General features: G+C 45.4%; 10 non-coding genes across 10 annotated transcripts; all 10 read left to right on the top strand.

Annotated features, from left to right (window-relative positions):
- Nucleotides 1-187: 187 nt before the first annotated feature.
- On the top strand, nucleotides 188-378 carry LOC141238012 (U2 spliceosomal RNA). Its single transcript, XR_012303510.1, has one exon. It is a non-coding gene; the product is annotated as a U2 spliceosomal RNA (small nuclear RNA).
- Nucleotides 379-1,499: 1,121 nt separating this feature from the next.
- Nucleotides 1,500-1,690, top strand: LOC141238011 (U2 spliceosomal RNA). The gene has a single exon (XR_012303509.1). It is a non-coding gene; the product is annotated as a U2 spliceosomal RNA (small nuclear RNA).
- A 1,121-nt stretch (nucleotides 1,691-2,811) lies between these two features.
- LOC141238010 (U2 spliceosomal RNA) lies at nucleotides 2,812-3,002 on the top strand. The gene has a single exon (XR_012303508.1). It is a non-coding gene; the product is annotated as a U2 spliceosomal RNA (small nuclear RNA).
- Nucleotides 3,003-4,123: 1,121 nt separating this feature from the next.
- LOC141238009 (U2 spliceosomal RNA) lies at nucleotides 4,124-4,314 on the top strand. Its single transcript, XR_012303507.1, has one exon. It is a non-coding gene; the product is annotated as a U2 spliceosomal RNA (small nuclear RNA).
- A 1,120-nt stretch (nucleotides 4,315-5,434) lies between these two features.
- LOC141238448 (U2 spliceosomal RNA) lies at nucleotides 5,435-5,625 on the top strand. The gene has a single exon (XR_012303933.1). It is a non-coding gene; the product is annotated as a U2 spliceosomal RNA (small nuclear RNA).
- Nucleotides 5,626-6,748: 1,123 nt separating this feature from the next.
- On the top strand, nucleotides 6,749-6,939 carry LOC141238007 (U2 spliceosomal RNA). Its single transcript, XR_012303505.1, has one exon. It is a non-coding gene; the product is annotated as a U2 spliceosomal RNA (small nuclear RNA).
- A 1,123-nt stretch (nucleotides 6,940-8,062) lies between these two features.
- LOC141238006 (U2 spliceosomal RNA) lies at nucleotides 8,063-8,253 on the top strand. Its single transcript, XR_012303504.1, has one exon. It is a non-coding gene; the product is annotated as a U2 spliceosomal RNA (small nuclear RNA).
- Nucleotides 8,254-9,375: 1,122 nt separating this feature from the next.
- LOC141238385 (U2 spliceosomal RNA) lies at nucleotides 9,376-9,566 on the top strand. The gene has a single exon (XR_012303873.1). It is a non-coding gene; the product is annotated as a U2 spliceosomal RNA (small nuclear RNA).
- Nucleotides 9,567-10,685: 1,119 nt separating this feature from the next.
- On the top strand, nucleotides 10,686-10,876 carry LOC141238005 (U2 spliceosomal RNA). Its single transcript, XR_012303503.1, has one exon. It is a non-coding gene; the product is annotated as a U2 spliceosomal RNA (small nuclear RNA).
- A 1,119-nt stretch (nucleotides 10,877-11,995) lies between these two features.
- On the top strand, nucleotides 11,996-12,186 carry LOC141238004 (U2 spliceosomal RNA). The gene has a single exon (XR_012303502.1). It is a non-coding gene; the product is annotated as a U2 spliceosomal RNA (small nuclear RNA).
- Nucleotides 12,187-12,363: the final 177 nt, after the last annotated feature.

The following is a 12,363-nucleotide window of genomic DNA, read 5'->3' as shown; positions in this document are numbered from 1 at the left end:
TAAAAGAGGTGGAGTTATGCAGATCTAAAACGCGTGGATTGCAGCAGCAGCAAGCCGAAAAGTGCAGGCATGTGAGGGATCTAGAGGTTGACAGCATGTCTTCTTAACGGGAGTCCAGGTGGCCATCTCCACAAATGGACTTTTCAGAATCCTTGGGTGGCACCGTAGTCGGAAACCAATTCTGGTTATCGCTTCTCGGCCTTTTGGCTAAGATCAAGTGTAGTATCTGTTCTTATCAGTTTAATATCTGATACGTCCCCTATCTGGGGACCATATATTAAATGGATTTTTAGAACAGGGAGATGGAAAAAGAGCTTGCTCTGTCCACTCCACGCATTGACCTGGTATTGCAGTATCTCCAGGACCGGTGCACCCCTTCTTTAATGCAGTTTCTAAAATCAGAAAGAATTGAATTCAATGCTTTTTGTTCATTTGGCTTGTTTGTCGGATTTTGGGATGGACTCTTTGGCTTTGCTTTTCTTCTCCTCATTGGATTTTTCATGTTAAAAGTTGCAGAAGCCAGATGACAAGCTCATTTTGGTTCAACTTCAGCAACTGTGCATTGCATTGCCATGTAATGTAATGCAATGCTATCTATCTAGCTCTCCCTCTATACTTCCTTTTGGATAAACAGACATATTAGGCAAGCATTTTGGAGCTTTCACCTAAATAACTACAGGTGGTGAGATAAGCTGCACAATATAATTGACCTTTCAGTATATTGTTGCACACACACCATCTATTTAGCAAATGCCCTTGTTATCAACAGCAGCCTTTTAAACTCACCTGAGCTAACAGGTATGTGAGCTGGTTACTCTGCTGCGCTTAAAATTTCTTTTTTGGTTTGCTACAATGCCTTTTCTGAAACGTTGTCTCCCTCTGCTGGAACACTGACTTCTTTCATTTAATGCCTGCAGACTATAAAAGAGAAACCAACCCAAAAAGTTTGGTTGATTAGTCTGTGGCATTCTTTTAAACTGTTGCTTATGGCGGTCTCTGTGAGCTTCTCAGTGACATTCAGCCATCCAGGTATCCCGCCTGCAGTAGACGGAATGTGGCAATGGAACGCTGGCTGCGCATGTCATAATAGGCTCTGAGCCTTTATATACCTGCGCACAGCAGCAGCCACCTTCAGTCTGCTGCTGGACAGCCAGCAGCAGCAGCAGCAGCAGGAGAGGTAATTAATCAGCAACCCTCCTGCTAAGGGTAGACAGCTGCTCGTTCCACCCCCACCCCCCCGCCTTAATTGGTTCTCCTCCCTTCCAACGGTGTTGAGGCGGGTGGGAACAGCCGGGGGTTGAGGGTACTGTGCTAAAAGAGGTGGAGTTATGCAGATCTAAAACGCGTGGATTGCAGCAGCAGCAAGCCGAAAAGTGCAGGCATGTGAGGGATCTAGAGGTTGACAGCATGTCTTCTTAACGGGAGTCCAGGTGGCCATCTCCACAAATGGACTTTTCAGAATCCTTGGGTGGCACCGTAGTCGGAAACCAATTCTGGTTATCGCTTCTCGGCCTTTTGGCTAAGATCAAGTGTAGTATCTGTTCTTATCAGTTTAATATCTGATACGTCCCCTATCTGGGGACCATATATTAAATGGATTTTTAGAACAGGGAGATGGAAAAAGAGCTTGCTCTGTCCACTCCACGCATTGACCTGGTATTGCAGTATCTCCAGGACCGGTGCACCCCTTCTTTAATGCAGTTTCTAAAATCAGAAAGAATTGAATTCAATGCTTTTTGTTCATTTGGCTTGTTTGTCGGATTTTGGGATGGACTCTTTGGCTTTGCTTTTCTTCTCCTCATTGGATTTTTCATGTTAAAAGTTGCAGAAGCCAGATGACAAGCTCATTTTGGTTCAACTTCAGCAACTGTGCATTGCATTGCCATGTAATGTAATGCAATGCTATCTATCTAGCTCTCCCTCTATACTTCCTTTTGGATAAACAGACATATTAGGCAAGCATTTTGGAGCTTTCACCTAAATAACTACAGGTGGTGAGATAAGCTGCACAATATAATTGACCTTTCAGTATATTGTTGCACACACACCATCTATTTAGCAAATGCCCTTGTTATCAACAGCAGCCTTTTAAACTCACCTGAGCTAACAGGTATGTGAGCTGGTTACTCTGCTGCGCTTAAAATTTCTTTTTTGGTTTGCTACAATGCCTTTTCTGAAACGTTGTCTCCCTCTGCTGGAACACTGACTTCTTTCATTTAATGCCTGCAGACTATAAAAGAGAAACCAACCCAAAAAGTTTGGTTGATTAGTCTGTGGCATTCTTTTAAACTGTTGCTTATGGCGGTCTCTGTGAGCTTCTCAGTGACATTCAGCCATCCAGGTATCCCGCCTGCAGTAGACGGAATGTGGCAATGGAACGCTGGCTGCGCGTGTCATAATAGGCTCTGAGCCTTTATATACCTGCGCACAGCAGCAGCCACCTTCAGTCTGCTGCTGGACAGCCAGCAGCAGCAGCAGCAGCAGGAGAGGTAATTAATCAGCAACCCTCCTGCTAAGGGTAGACAGCTGCTCGTTCCACCCCCCCCCCCCCGCCTTAATTGGTTCTCCTCCGTTCCAACGGTGTTGAGGCGGGTGGGAACAGCCGGGGGTTGAGGGTACTGTGCTAAAAGAGGTGGAGTTATGCAGATCTAAAACGCGTGGATTGCAGCAGCAGCAAGCCGAAAAGTGCAGGCATGTGAGGGATCTAGAGGTTGACAGCATGTCTTCTTAACGGGAGTCCAGGTGGCCATCTCCACAAATGGACTTTTCAGAATCCTTGGGTGGCACCGTAGTCGGAAACCAATTCTGGTTATCGCTTCTCGGCCTTTTGGCTAAGATCAAGTGTAGTATCTGTTCTTATCAGTTTAATATCTGATACGTCCCCTATCTGGGGACCATATATTAAATGGATTTTTAGAACAGGGAGATGGAAAAAGAGCTTGCTCTGTCCACTCCACGCATTGACCTGGTATTGCAGTATCTCCAGGACCGGTGCACCCCTTCTTTAATGCAGTTTCTAAAATCAGAAAGAATTGAATTCAATGCTTTTTGTTCATTTGGCTTGTTTGTCGGATTTTGGGATGGACTCTTTGGCTTTGCTTTTCTTCTCCTCATTGGATTTTTCATGTTAAAAGTTGCAGAAGCCAGATGACAAGCTCATTTTGGTTCAACTTCAGCAACTGTGCATTGCATTGCCATGTAATGTAATGCAATGCTATCTATCTAGCTCTCCCTCTATACTTCCTTTTGGATAAACAGACATATTAGGCAAGCATTTTGGAGCTTTCACCTAAATAACTACAGGTGGTGAGATAAGCTGCACAATATAATTGACCTTTCAGTATATTGTTGCACACACACCATCTATTTAGCAAATGCCCTTGTTATCAACAGCAGCCTTTTAAACTCACCTGAGCTAACAGGTATGTGAGCTGGTTACTCTGCTGCGCTTAAAATTTCTTTTTTGGTTTGCTACAATGCCTTTTCTGAAACGTTGTCTCCCTCTGCTGGAACACTGACTTCTTTCATTTAATGCCTGCAGACTATAAAAGAGAAACCAACCCAAAAAGTTTGGTTGATTAGTCTGTGGCATTCTTTTAAACTGTTGCTTATGGCGGTCTCTGTGAGCTTCTCAGTGACATTCAGCCATCCAGGTATCCCGCCTGCAGTAGACGGAATGTGGCAATGGAACGCTGGCTGCGCGTGTCATAATAGGCTCTGAGCCTTTATATACCTGCGCACAGCAGCAGCCACCTTCAGTCTGCTGCTGGACAGCCAGCAGCAGCAGCAGCAGCAGGAGAGGTAATTAATCAGCAACCCTCCTGCTAAGGGTAGACAGCTGCTCGTTCCACCCCCCCCCCCCCGCCTTAATTGGTTCTCCTCCCTTCCAACGGTGTTGAGGCGGGTGGGAACTGCCGGGGGTTGAGGGTACTGTGCTAAAAGAGGTGGAGTTATGCAGATCTAAAACGCGTGGATTGCAGCAGCAGCAAGCCGAAAAGTGCAGGCATGTGAGGGATCTAGAGGTTGACAGCATGTCTTCTTAACGGGAGTCCAGGTGGCCATCTCCACAAATGGACTTTTCAGAATCCTTGGGTGGCACCGTAGTCGGAAACCAATTCTGGTTATCGCTTCTCGGCCTTTTGGCTAAGATCAAGTGTAGTATCTGTTCTTATCAGTTTAATATCTGATACGTCCCCTATCTGGGGACCATATATTAAATGGATTTTTAGAACAGGGAGATGGAAAAAGAGCTTGCTCTGTCCACTCCACGCATTGACCTGGTATTGCAGTATCTCCAGGACCGGTGCACCCCTTCTTTAATGCAGTTTCTAAAATCAGAAAGAATTGAATTCAATGCTTTTTGTTCATTTGGCTTGTTTGTCGGATTTTGGGATGGACTCTTTGGCTTTGCTTTTCTTCTCCTCATTGGATTTTTCATGTTAAAAGTTGCAGAAGCCAGATGACAAGCTCATTTTGGTTCAACTTCAGCAACTGTGCATTGCATTGCCATGTAATGTAATGCAATGCTATCTATCTAGCTCTCCCTCTATACTTCCTTTTGGATAAACAGACATATTAGGCAAGCATTTTGGAGCTTTCACCTAAATAACTACAGGTGGTGAGATAAGCTGCACAATATAATTGACCTTTCAGTATATTGTTGCACACACACCATCTATTTAGCAAATGCCCTTGTTATCAACAGCAGCCTTTTAAACTCACCTGAGCTAACAGGTATGTGAGCTGGTTACTCTGCTGCGCTTAAAATTTCTTTTTTGGATTGCTACAATGCCTTTTCTGAAACGTTGTCTCCCTCTGCTGGAACACTGACTTCTTTCATTTAATGCCTGCAGACTATAAAAGAGAAACCAACCCAAAAAGTTTGGTTGATTAGTCTGTGGCATTCTTTTAAACTGTTGCTTATGGCGGTCTCTGTGAGCTTCTCAGTGACATTCAGCCATCCAGGTATCCCGCCTGCAGTAGACGGAATGTGGCAATGGAACGCTGGCTGCGCGTGTCATAATAGGCTCTGAGCCTTTATATACCTGCGCACAGCAGCAGCCACCTTCAGTCTGCTGCTGGACAGCCAGCAGCAGCAGCAGCAGCAGGAGAGGTAATTAATCAGCAACCCTCCTGCTAAGGGTAGACAGCTGCTCGTTCCACCCCCCCCCCCCGCCTTAATTGGTTCTCCTCCCTTCCAACGGTGTTGAGGCGGGTGGGAACTGCCGGGGGTTGAGGGTACTGTGCTAAAAGAGGTGGAGTTATGCAGATCTAAAACGCGTGGATTGCAGCAGCAGCAAGCCGAAAAGTGCAGGCATGTGAGGGATCTAGAGGTTGACAGCATGTCTTCTTAACGGGAGTCCAGGTGGCCATCTCCACAAATGGACTTTTCAGAATCCTTGGGTGGCACCGTAGTCGGAAACCAATTCTGGTTATCGCTTCTCGGCCTTTTGGCTAAGATCAAGTGTAGTATCTGTTCTTATCAGTTTAATATCTGATATGTCCCCTATCTGGGGACCATATATTAAATGGATTTTTAGAACAGGGAGATGGAAAAAGAGCTTGCTCTGTCCACTCCACGCATTGACCTGGTATTGCAGTATCTCCAGGACCGGTGCACCCCTTCTTTAATGCAGTTTCTAAAATCAGAAAGAATTGAATTCAATGCTTTTTGTTCATTTGGCTTGTTTGTCGGATTTTGGGATGGACTCTTTGGCTTTGCTTTTCTTCTCCTCATTGGATTTTTCATGTTAAAAGTTGCAGAAGCCAGATGACAAGCTCATTTTGGTTCAACTTCAGCAACTGTGCATTGCATTGCCATGTAATGTAATGCAATGCTATCTATCTAGCTCTCCCTCTATACTTCCTTTTGGATAAACAGACATATTAGGCAAGCATTTTGGAGCTTTCACCTAAATAACTACAGGTGGTGAGATAAGCTGCACAATATAATTGACCTTTCAGTATATTGTTGCACACACACCATCTATTTAGCAAATGCCCTTGTTATCAACAGCAGCCTTTTAAACTCACCTGAGCTAACAGGTATGTGAGCTGGTTACTCTGCTGCGCTTAAAATTTCTTTTTTGGTTTGCTACAATGCCTTTTCTGAAACGTTGTCTCCCTCTGCTGGAACACTGACTTCTTTCATTTAATGCCTGCAGACTATAAAAGAGAAACCAACCCAAAAAGTTTGGTTGATTAGTCTGTGGCATTCTTTTAAACTGTTGCTTATGGCGGTCTCTGTGAGCTTCTCAATGACATTCAGCCATCCAGGTATCCCGCCTGCAGTAGACGGAATGTGGCAATGGAACGCTGGCTGCGCGTGTCATAATAGGCTCTGAGCCTTTATATACCTGCGCACAGCAGCAGCCACCTTCAGTCTGCTGCTGGACAGCCAGGAGCAGCAGCAGCAGCAGGAGAGGTAATTAATCAGCAACCCTCCTGCTAAGGGTAGACAGCTGCTCGTTCCACACCCCCCCCCCCCCGCCTTAATTGGTTCTCCTCCCTTCCAACGGTGTTGAGGCGGGTGGGAACAGCCGGGGGTTGAGGGTACTGTGCTAAAAGAGGTGGAGTTATGCAGATCTAAAACGCGTGGATTGCAGCAGCAGCAAGCCGAAAAGTGCAGGCATGTGAGGGATCTAGAGGTTGACAGCATGTCTTCTTAACGGGAGTCCAGGTGGCCATCTCCACAAATGGACTTTTCAGAATCCTTGGGTGGCACCGTAGTCGGAAACCAATTCTGGTTATCGCTTCTCGGCCTTTTGGCTAAGATCAAGTGTAGTATCTGTTCTTATCAGTTTAATATCTGATACGTCCCCTATCTGGGGACCATATATTAAATGGATTTTTAGAACAGGGAGATGGAAAAAGAGCTTGCTCTGTCCACTCCACGCATTGACCTGGTATTGCAGTATCTCCAGGACCGGTGCACCCCTTCTTTAATGCAGTTTCTAAAATCAGAAAGAATTGAATTCAATGCTTTTTGTTCATTTGGCTTGTTTGTCGGATTTTGGGATGGACTCTTTGGCTTTGCTTTTCTTCTCCTCATTGGATTTTTCATGTTAAAAGTTGCAGAAGCCAGATGACAAGCTCATTTTGGTTCAACTTCAGCAACTGTGCATTGCATTGCCATGTAATGTAATGCAATGCTATCTATCTAGCTCTCCCTCTATACTTCCTTTTGGATAAACAGACATATTAGGCAAGCATTTTGGAGCTTTCACCTAAATAACTACAGGTGGTGAGATAAGCTGCACAATATAATTGACCTTTCAGTATATTGTTGCACACACACCATCTATTTAGCAAATGCCCTTGTTATCAACAGCAGCCTTTTAAACTCACCTGAGCTAACAGGTATGTGAGCTGGTTACTCTGCTGCGCTTAAAATTTCTTTTTTGGTTTGCTACAATGCCTTTTCTGAAACGTTGTCTCCCTCTGCTGGAACACTGACTTCTTTCATTTAATGCCTGCAGACTATAAAAGAGAAACCAACCCAAAAAGTTTGGTTGATTAGTCTGTGGCATTCTTTTAAACTGTTGCTTATGGCGGTCTCTGTGAGCTTCTCAGTGACATTCAGCCATCCAGGTATCCCGCCTGCAGTAGACGGAATGTGGCAATGGAACGCTGGCTGCGCGTGTCATAATAGGCTCTGAGCCTTTATATACCTGCGCACAGCAGCAGCCACCTTCAGTCTGCTGCTGGACAGCCAGCAGCAGCAGCAGCAGCAGGAGAGGTAATTAATCAGCAACCCTCCTGCTAAGGGTAGACAGCTGCTCGTTCCACCCCCCCCCCCCCCCGCCTTAATTGGTTCTCCTCCCTTCCAACGGTGTTGAGGCGGGTGGGAACAGCCGGGGGTTGAGGGTACTGTGCTAAAAGAGGTGGAGTTATGCAGATCTAAAACGCGTTGATTGCAGCAGCAGCAAGCCGAAAAGTGCAGGCATGTGAGGGATCTAGAGGTTGACAGCATGTCTTCTTAACGGGAGTCCAGGTGGCCATCTCCACAAATGGACTTTTCAGAATCCTTGGGTGGCACCGTAGTCGGAAACCAATTCTGGTTATCGCTTCTCGGCCTTTTGGCTAAGATCAAGTGTAGTATCTGTTCTTATCAGTTTAATATCTGATACGTCCCCTATCTGGGGACCATATATTAAATGGATTTTTAGAACAGGGAGATGGAAAAAGAGCTTGCTCTGTCCACTCCACGCATTGACCTGGTATTGCAGTATCTCCAGGACCGGTGCACCCCTTCTTTAATGCAGTTTCTAAAATCAGAAAGAATTGAATTCAATGCTTTTTGTTCATTTGGCTTGTTTGTCGGATTTTGGGATGGACTCTTTGGCTTTGCTTTTCTTCTCCTCATTGGATTTTTCATGTTAAAAGTTGCAGAAGCCAGATGACAAGCTCATTTTGGTTCAACTTCAGCAACTGTGCATTGCATTGCCATGTAATGTAATGCAATGCTATCTATCTAGCTCTCCCTCTATACTTCCTTTTGGATAAACAGACATATTAGGCAAGCATTTTGGAGCTTTCACCTAAATAACTACAGGTGGTGAGATAAGCTGCACAATATAATTGACCTTTCAGTATATTGTTGCACACACACCATCTATTTAGCAAATGCCCTTGTTATCAACAGCAGCCTTTTAAACTCACCTGAGCTAACAGGTATGTGAGCTGGTTACTCTGCTGCGCTTAAAATTTCTTTTTTGGTTTGCTACAATGCCTTTTCTGAAACGTTGTCTCCCTCTGCTGGAACACTGACTTCTTTCATTTAATGCCTGCAGACTATAAAAGAGAAACCAACCCAAAAAGTTTGGTTGATTAGTCTGTGGCATTCTTTTAAACTGTTGCTTATGGCGGTCTCTGTGAGCTTCTCAGTGACATTCAGCCATCCAGGTATCCCGCCTGCAGTAGACGGAATGTGGCAATGGAACGCTGGCTGCGCGTGTCATAATAGGCTCTGAGCCTTTATATACCTGCGCACAGCAGCAGCCACCTTCAGTCTGCTGCTGGACAGCCAGCAGCAGCAGCAGCAGCCGGAGAGGTAATTAATCAGCAACCCTCCTGCTAAGGGTAGACAGCTGCTCGTTCCACCCCCCCCCCCCCCGCCTTAATTGGTTCTCCTCCCTTCCAACGGTGTTGAGGCGGGTGGGAACAGCCGGGGGTTGAGGGTACTGTGCTAAAAGAGGTGGAGTTATGCAGATCTAAAACGCGTGGATTGCAGCAGCAGCAAGCCGAAAAGTGCAGGCATGTGAGGGATCTAGAGGTTGACAGCATGTCTTCTTAACGGGAGTCCAGGTGGCCATCTCCACAAATGGACTTTTCAGAATCCTTGGGTGGCACCGTAGTCGGAAACCAATTCTGGTTATCGCTTCTCGGCCTTTTGGCTAAGATCAAGTGTAGTATCTGTTCTTATCAGTTTAATATCTGATACGTCCCCTATCTGGGGACCATATATTAAATGGATTTTTAGAACAGGGAGATGGAAAAAGAGCTTGCTCTGTCCACTCCACGCATTGACCTGGTATTGCAGTATCTCCAGGACCGATGCACCCCTTCTTTAATGCAGTTTCTAAAATCAGAAAGAATTGAATTCAATGCTTTTTGTTCATTTGGCTTGTTTGTCGGATTTTGGGATGGACTCTTTGGCTTTGCTTTTCTTCTCCTCATTGGATTTTTCATGTTAAAAGTTGCAGAAGCCAGATGACAAGCTCATTTTGGTTCAACTTCAGCAACTGTGCATTGCATTGCCATGTAATGTAATGCAATGCTATCTATCTAGCTCTCCCTCTATACTTCCTTTTGGATAAACAGACATATTAGGCAAGCATTTTGGAGCTTTCACCTAAATAACTACAGGTGGTGAGATAAGCTGCACAATATAATTGACCTTTCAGTATATTGTTGCACACACACCATCTATTTAGCAAATGCCCTTGTTATCAACAGCAGCCTTTTAAACTCACCTGAGCTAACAGGTATGTGAGCTGGTTACTCTGCTGCGCTTAAAATTTCTTTTTTGGTTTGCTACAATGCCTTTTCTGAAACGTTGTCTCCCTCTGCTGGAACACTGACTTCTTTCATTTAATGCCTGCAGACTATAAAAGAGAAACCAACCCAAAAAGTTTGGTTGATTAGTCTGTGGCATTCTTTTAAACTGTTGCTTATGGCGGTCTCTGTGAGCTTCTCAGTGACATTCAGCCATCCAGGTATCCCGCCTGCAGTAGACGGAATGTGGCAACGGAACGCTGGCTGCGCGTGTCATAATAGGCTCTGAGCCTTTATATACCTGCGCACAGCAGCAGCCACCTTCAGTCTGCTGCTGGACAGCCAGCAGCAGCAGCAGCAGGAGAGGTAATTAATCAGCAACCCTCCTGCTAAGGGTAGACAGCTGCTCGTTCCACCCCCCCCCCCCCCGCCTTAATTGGTTCTCCTCCCTTCCAACGGTGTTGAGGCGGGTGGGAACAGCCGGGGGTTGAGGGTACTGTGCTAAAAGAGGTGGAGTTATGCAGATCTAAAACGCGTGGATTGCAGCAGCAGCAAGCCGAAAAGTGCAGGCATGTGAGGGATCTAGAGGTTGACAGCATGTCTTCTTAACGGGAGTCCAGGTGGCCATCTCCACAAATGGACTTTTCAGAATCCTTGGGTGGCACCGTAGTCGGAAACCAATTCTGGTTATCGCTTCTCGGCCTTTTGGCTAAGATCAAGTGTAGTATCTGTTCTTATCAGTTTAATATCTGATACGTCCCCTATCTGGGGACCATATATTAAATGGATTTTTAGAACAGGGAGATGGAAAAAGAGCTTGCTCTGTCCACTCCACGCATTGACCTGGTATTGCAGTATCTCCAGGACCGGTGCACCCCTTCTTTAATGCAGTTTCTAAAATCAGAAAGAATTGAATTCAATGCTTTTTGTTCATTTGGCTTGTTTGTCGGATTTTGGGATGGACTCTTTGGCTTTGCTTTTCTTCTCCTCATTGGATTTTTCATGTTAAAAGTTGCAGAAGCCAGATGACAAGCTCATTTTGGTTCAACTTCAGCAACTGTGCATTGCATTGCCATGTAATGTAATGCAATGCTATCTATCTAGCTCTCCCTCTATACTTCCTTTTGGATAAACAGACATATTAGGCAAGCATTTTGGAGCTTTCACCTAAATAACTACAGGTGGTGAGATAAGCTGCACAATATAATTGACCTTTCAGTATATTGTTGCACACACACCATCTATTTAGCAAATGCCCTTGTTATCAACAGCAGCCTTTTAAACTCACCTGAGCTAACAGGTATGTGAGCTGGTTACTCTGCTGCGCTTAAAATTTCTTTTTTGGTTTGCTACAATGCCTTTTCTGAAACGTTGTCTCCCTCTGCTGGAACACTGACTTCTTTCATTTAATGCCTGCAGACTATAAAAGAGAAACCAACCCAAAAAGTTTGGTTGATTAGTCTGTGGCATTCTTTTAAACTGTTGCTTATGGCGGTCTCTGTGAGCTTCTCAGTGACATTCAGCCATCCAGGTATCCCGCCTGCAGTAGACGGAATGTGGCAATGGAACGCTGGCTGCGCGTGTCATAATAGGCTCTGAGCCTTTATATACCTGCGCACAGCAGCAGCCACCTTCAGTCTGCTGCTGGACAGCCAGCAGCAGCAGCAGCAGCAGGAGAGGTAATTAATCAGCAACCCTCCTGCTAAGGGTAGACAGCTGCTCGTTCCACCCCCCCCCCCGCCTTAATTGGTTCTCCTCCCTTCCAACGGTGTTGAGGCGGGTGGGAACAGCCGGGGGTTGAGGGTACTGTGCTAAAAGAGGTGGAGTTATGCAGATCTAAAACGCGTGGATTGCAGCAGCAGCAAGCCGAAAAGTGCAGGCATGTGAGGGATCTAGAGGTTGACAGCATGTCTTCTTAACGGGAGTCCAGGTGGCCATCTCCACAAATGGACTTTTCAGAATCCTTGGGTGGCACCGTAGTCGGAAACCAATTCTGGTTATCGCTTCTCGGCCTTTTGGCTAAGATCAAGTGTAGTATCTGTTCTTATCAGTTTAATATCTGATACGTCCCCTATCTGGGGACCATATATTAAATGGATTTTTAGAACAGGGAGATGGAAAAAGAGCTTGCTCTGTCCACTCCACGCATTGACCTGGTATTGCAGTATCTCCAGGACCGGTGCACCCCTTCTTTAATGCAGTTTCTAAAATCAGAAAGAATTGAATTCAATGCTTTTTGTTCATTTGGCTTGTTTGTCGGATTTTGGGATGGACTCTTTGGCTTTGCTTTTCTTCTCCTCATTGGATTTTTCATGTTAAAAGTTGCAGAAGCCAGATGACAAGCTCATTTTGGTTCAACTTCAGCAA

Source organism: Phyllobates terribilis, unplaced genomic scaffold (assembly GCF_046119375.1).
Source record: "Phyllobates terribilis strain yellow unplaced genomic scaffold, ASM4611937v1 Scaffold_737__1_contigs__length_740118, whole genome shotgun sequence".
Taxonomy (NCBI): Eukaryota; Metazoa; Chordata; class Amphibia; order Anura; family Dendrobatidae; genus Phyllobates; species Phyllobates terribilis.
Note: the sequence above shows the minus strand (reverse complement) of the source record. Positions and strands in the feature narration are given on the sequence as shown.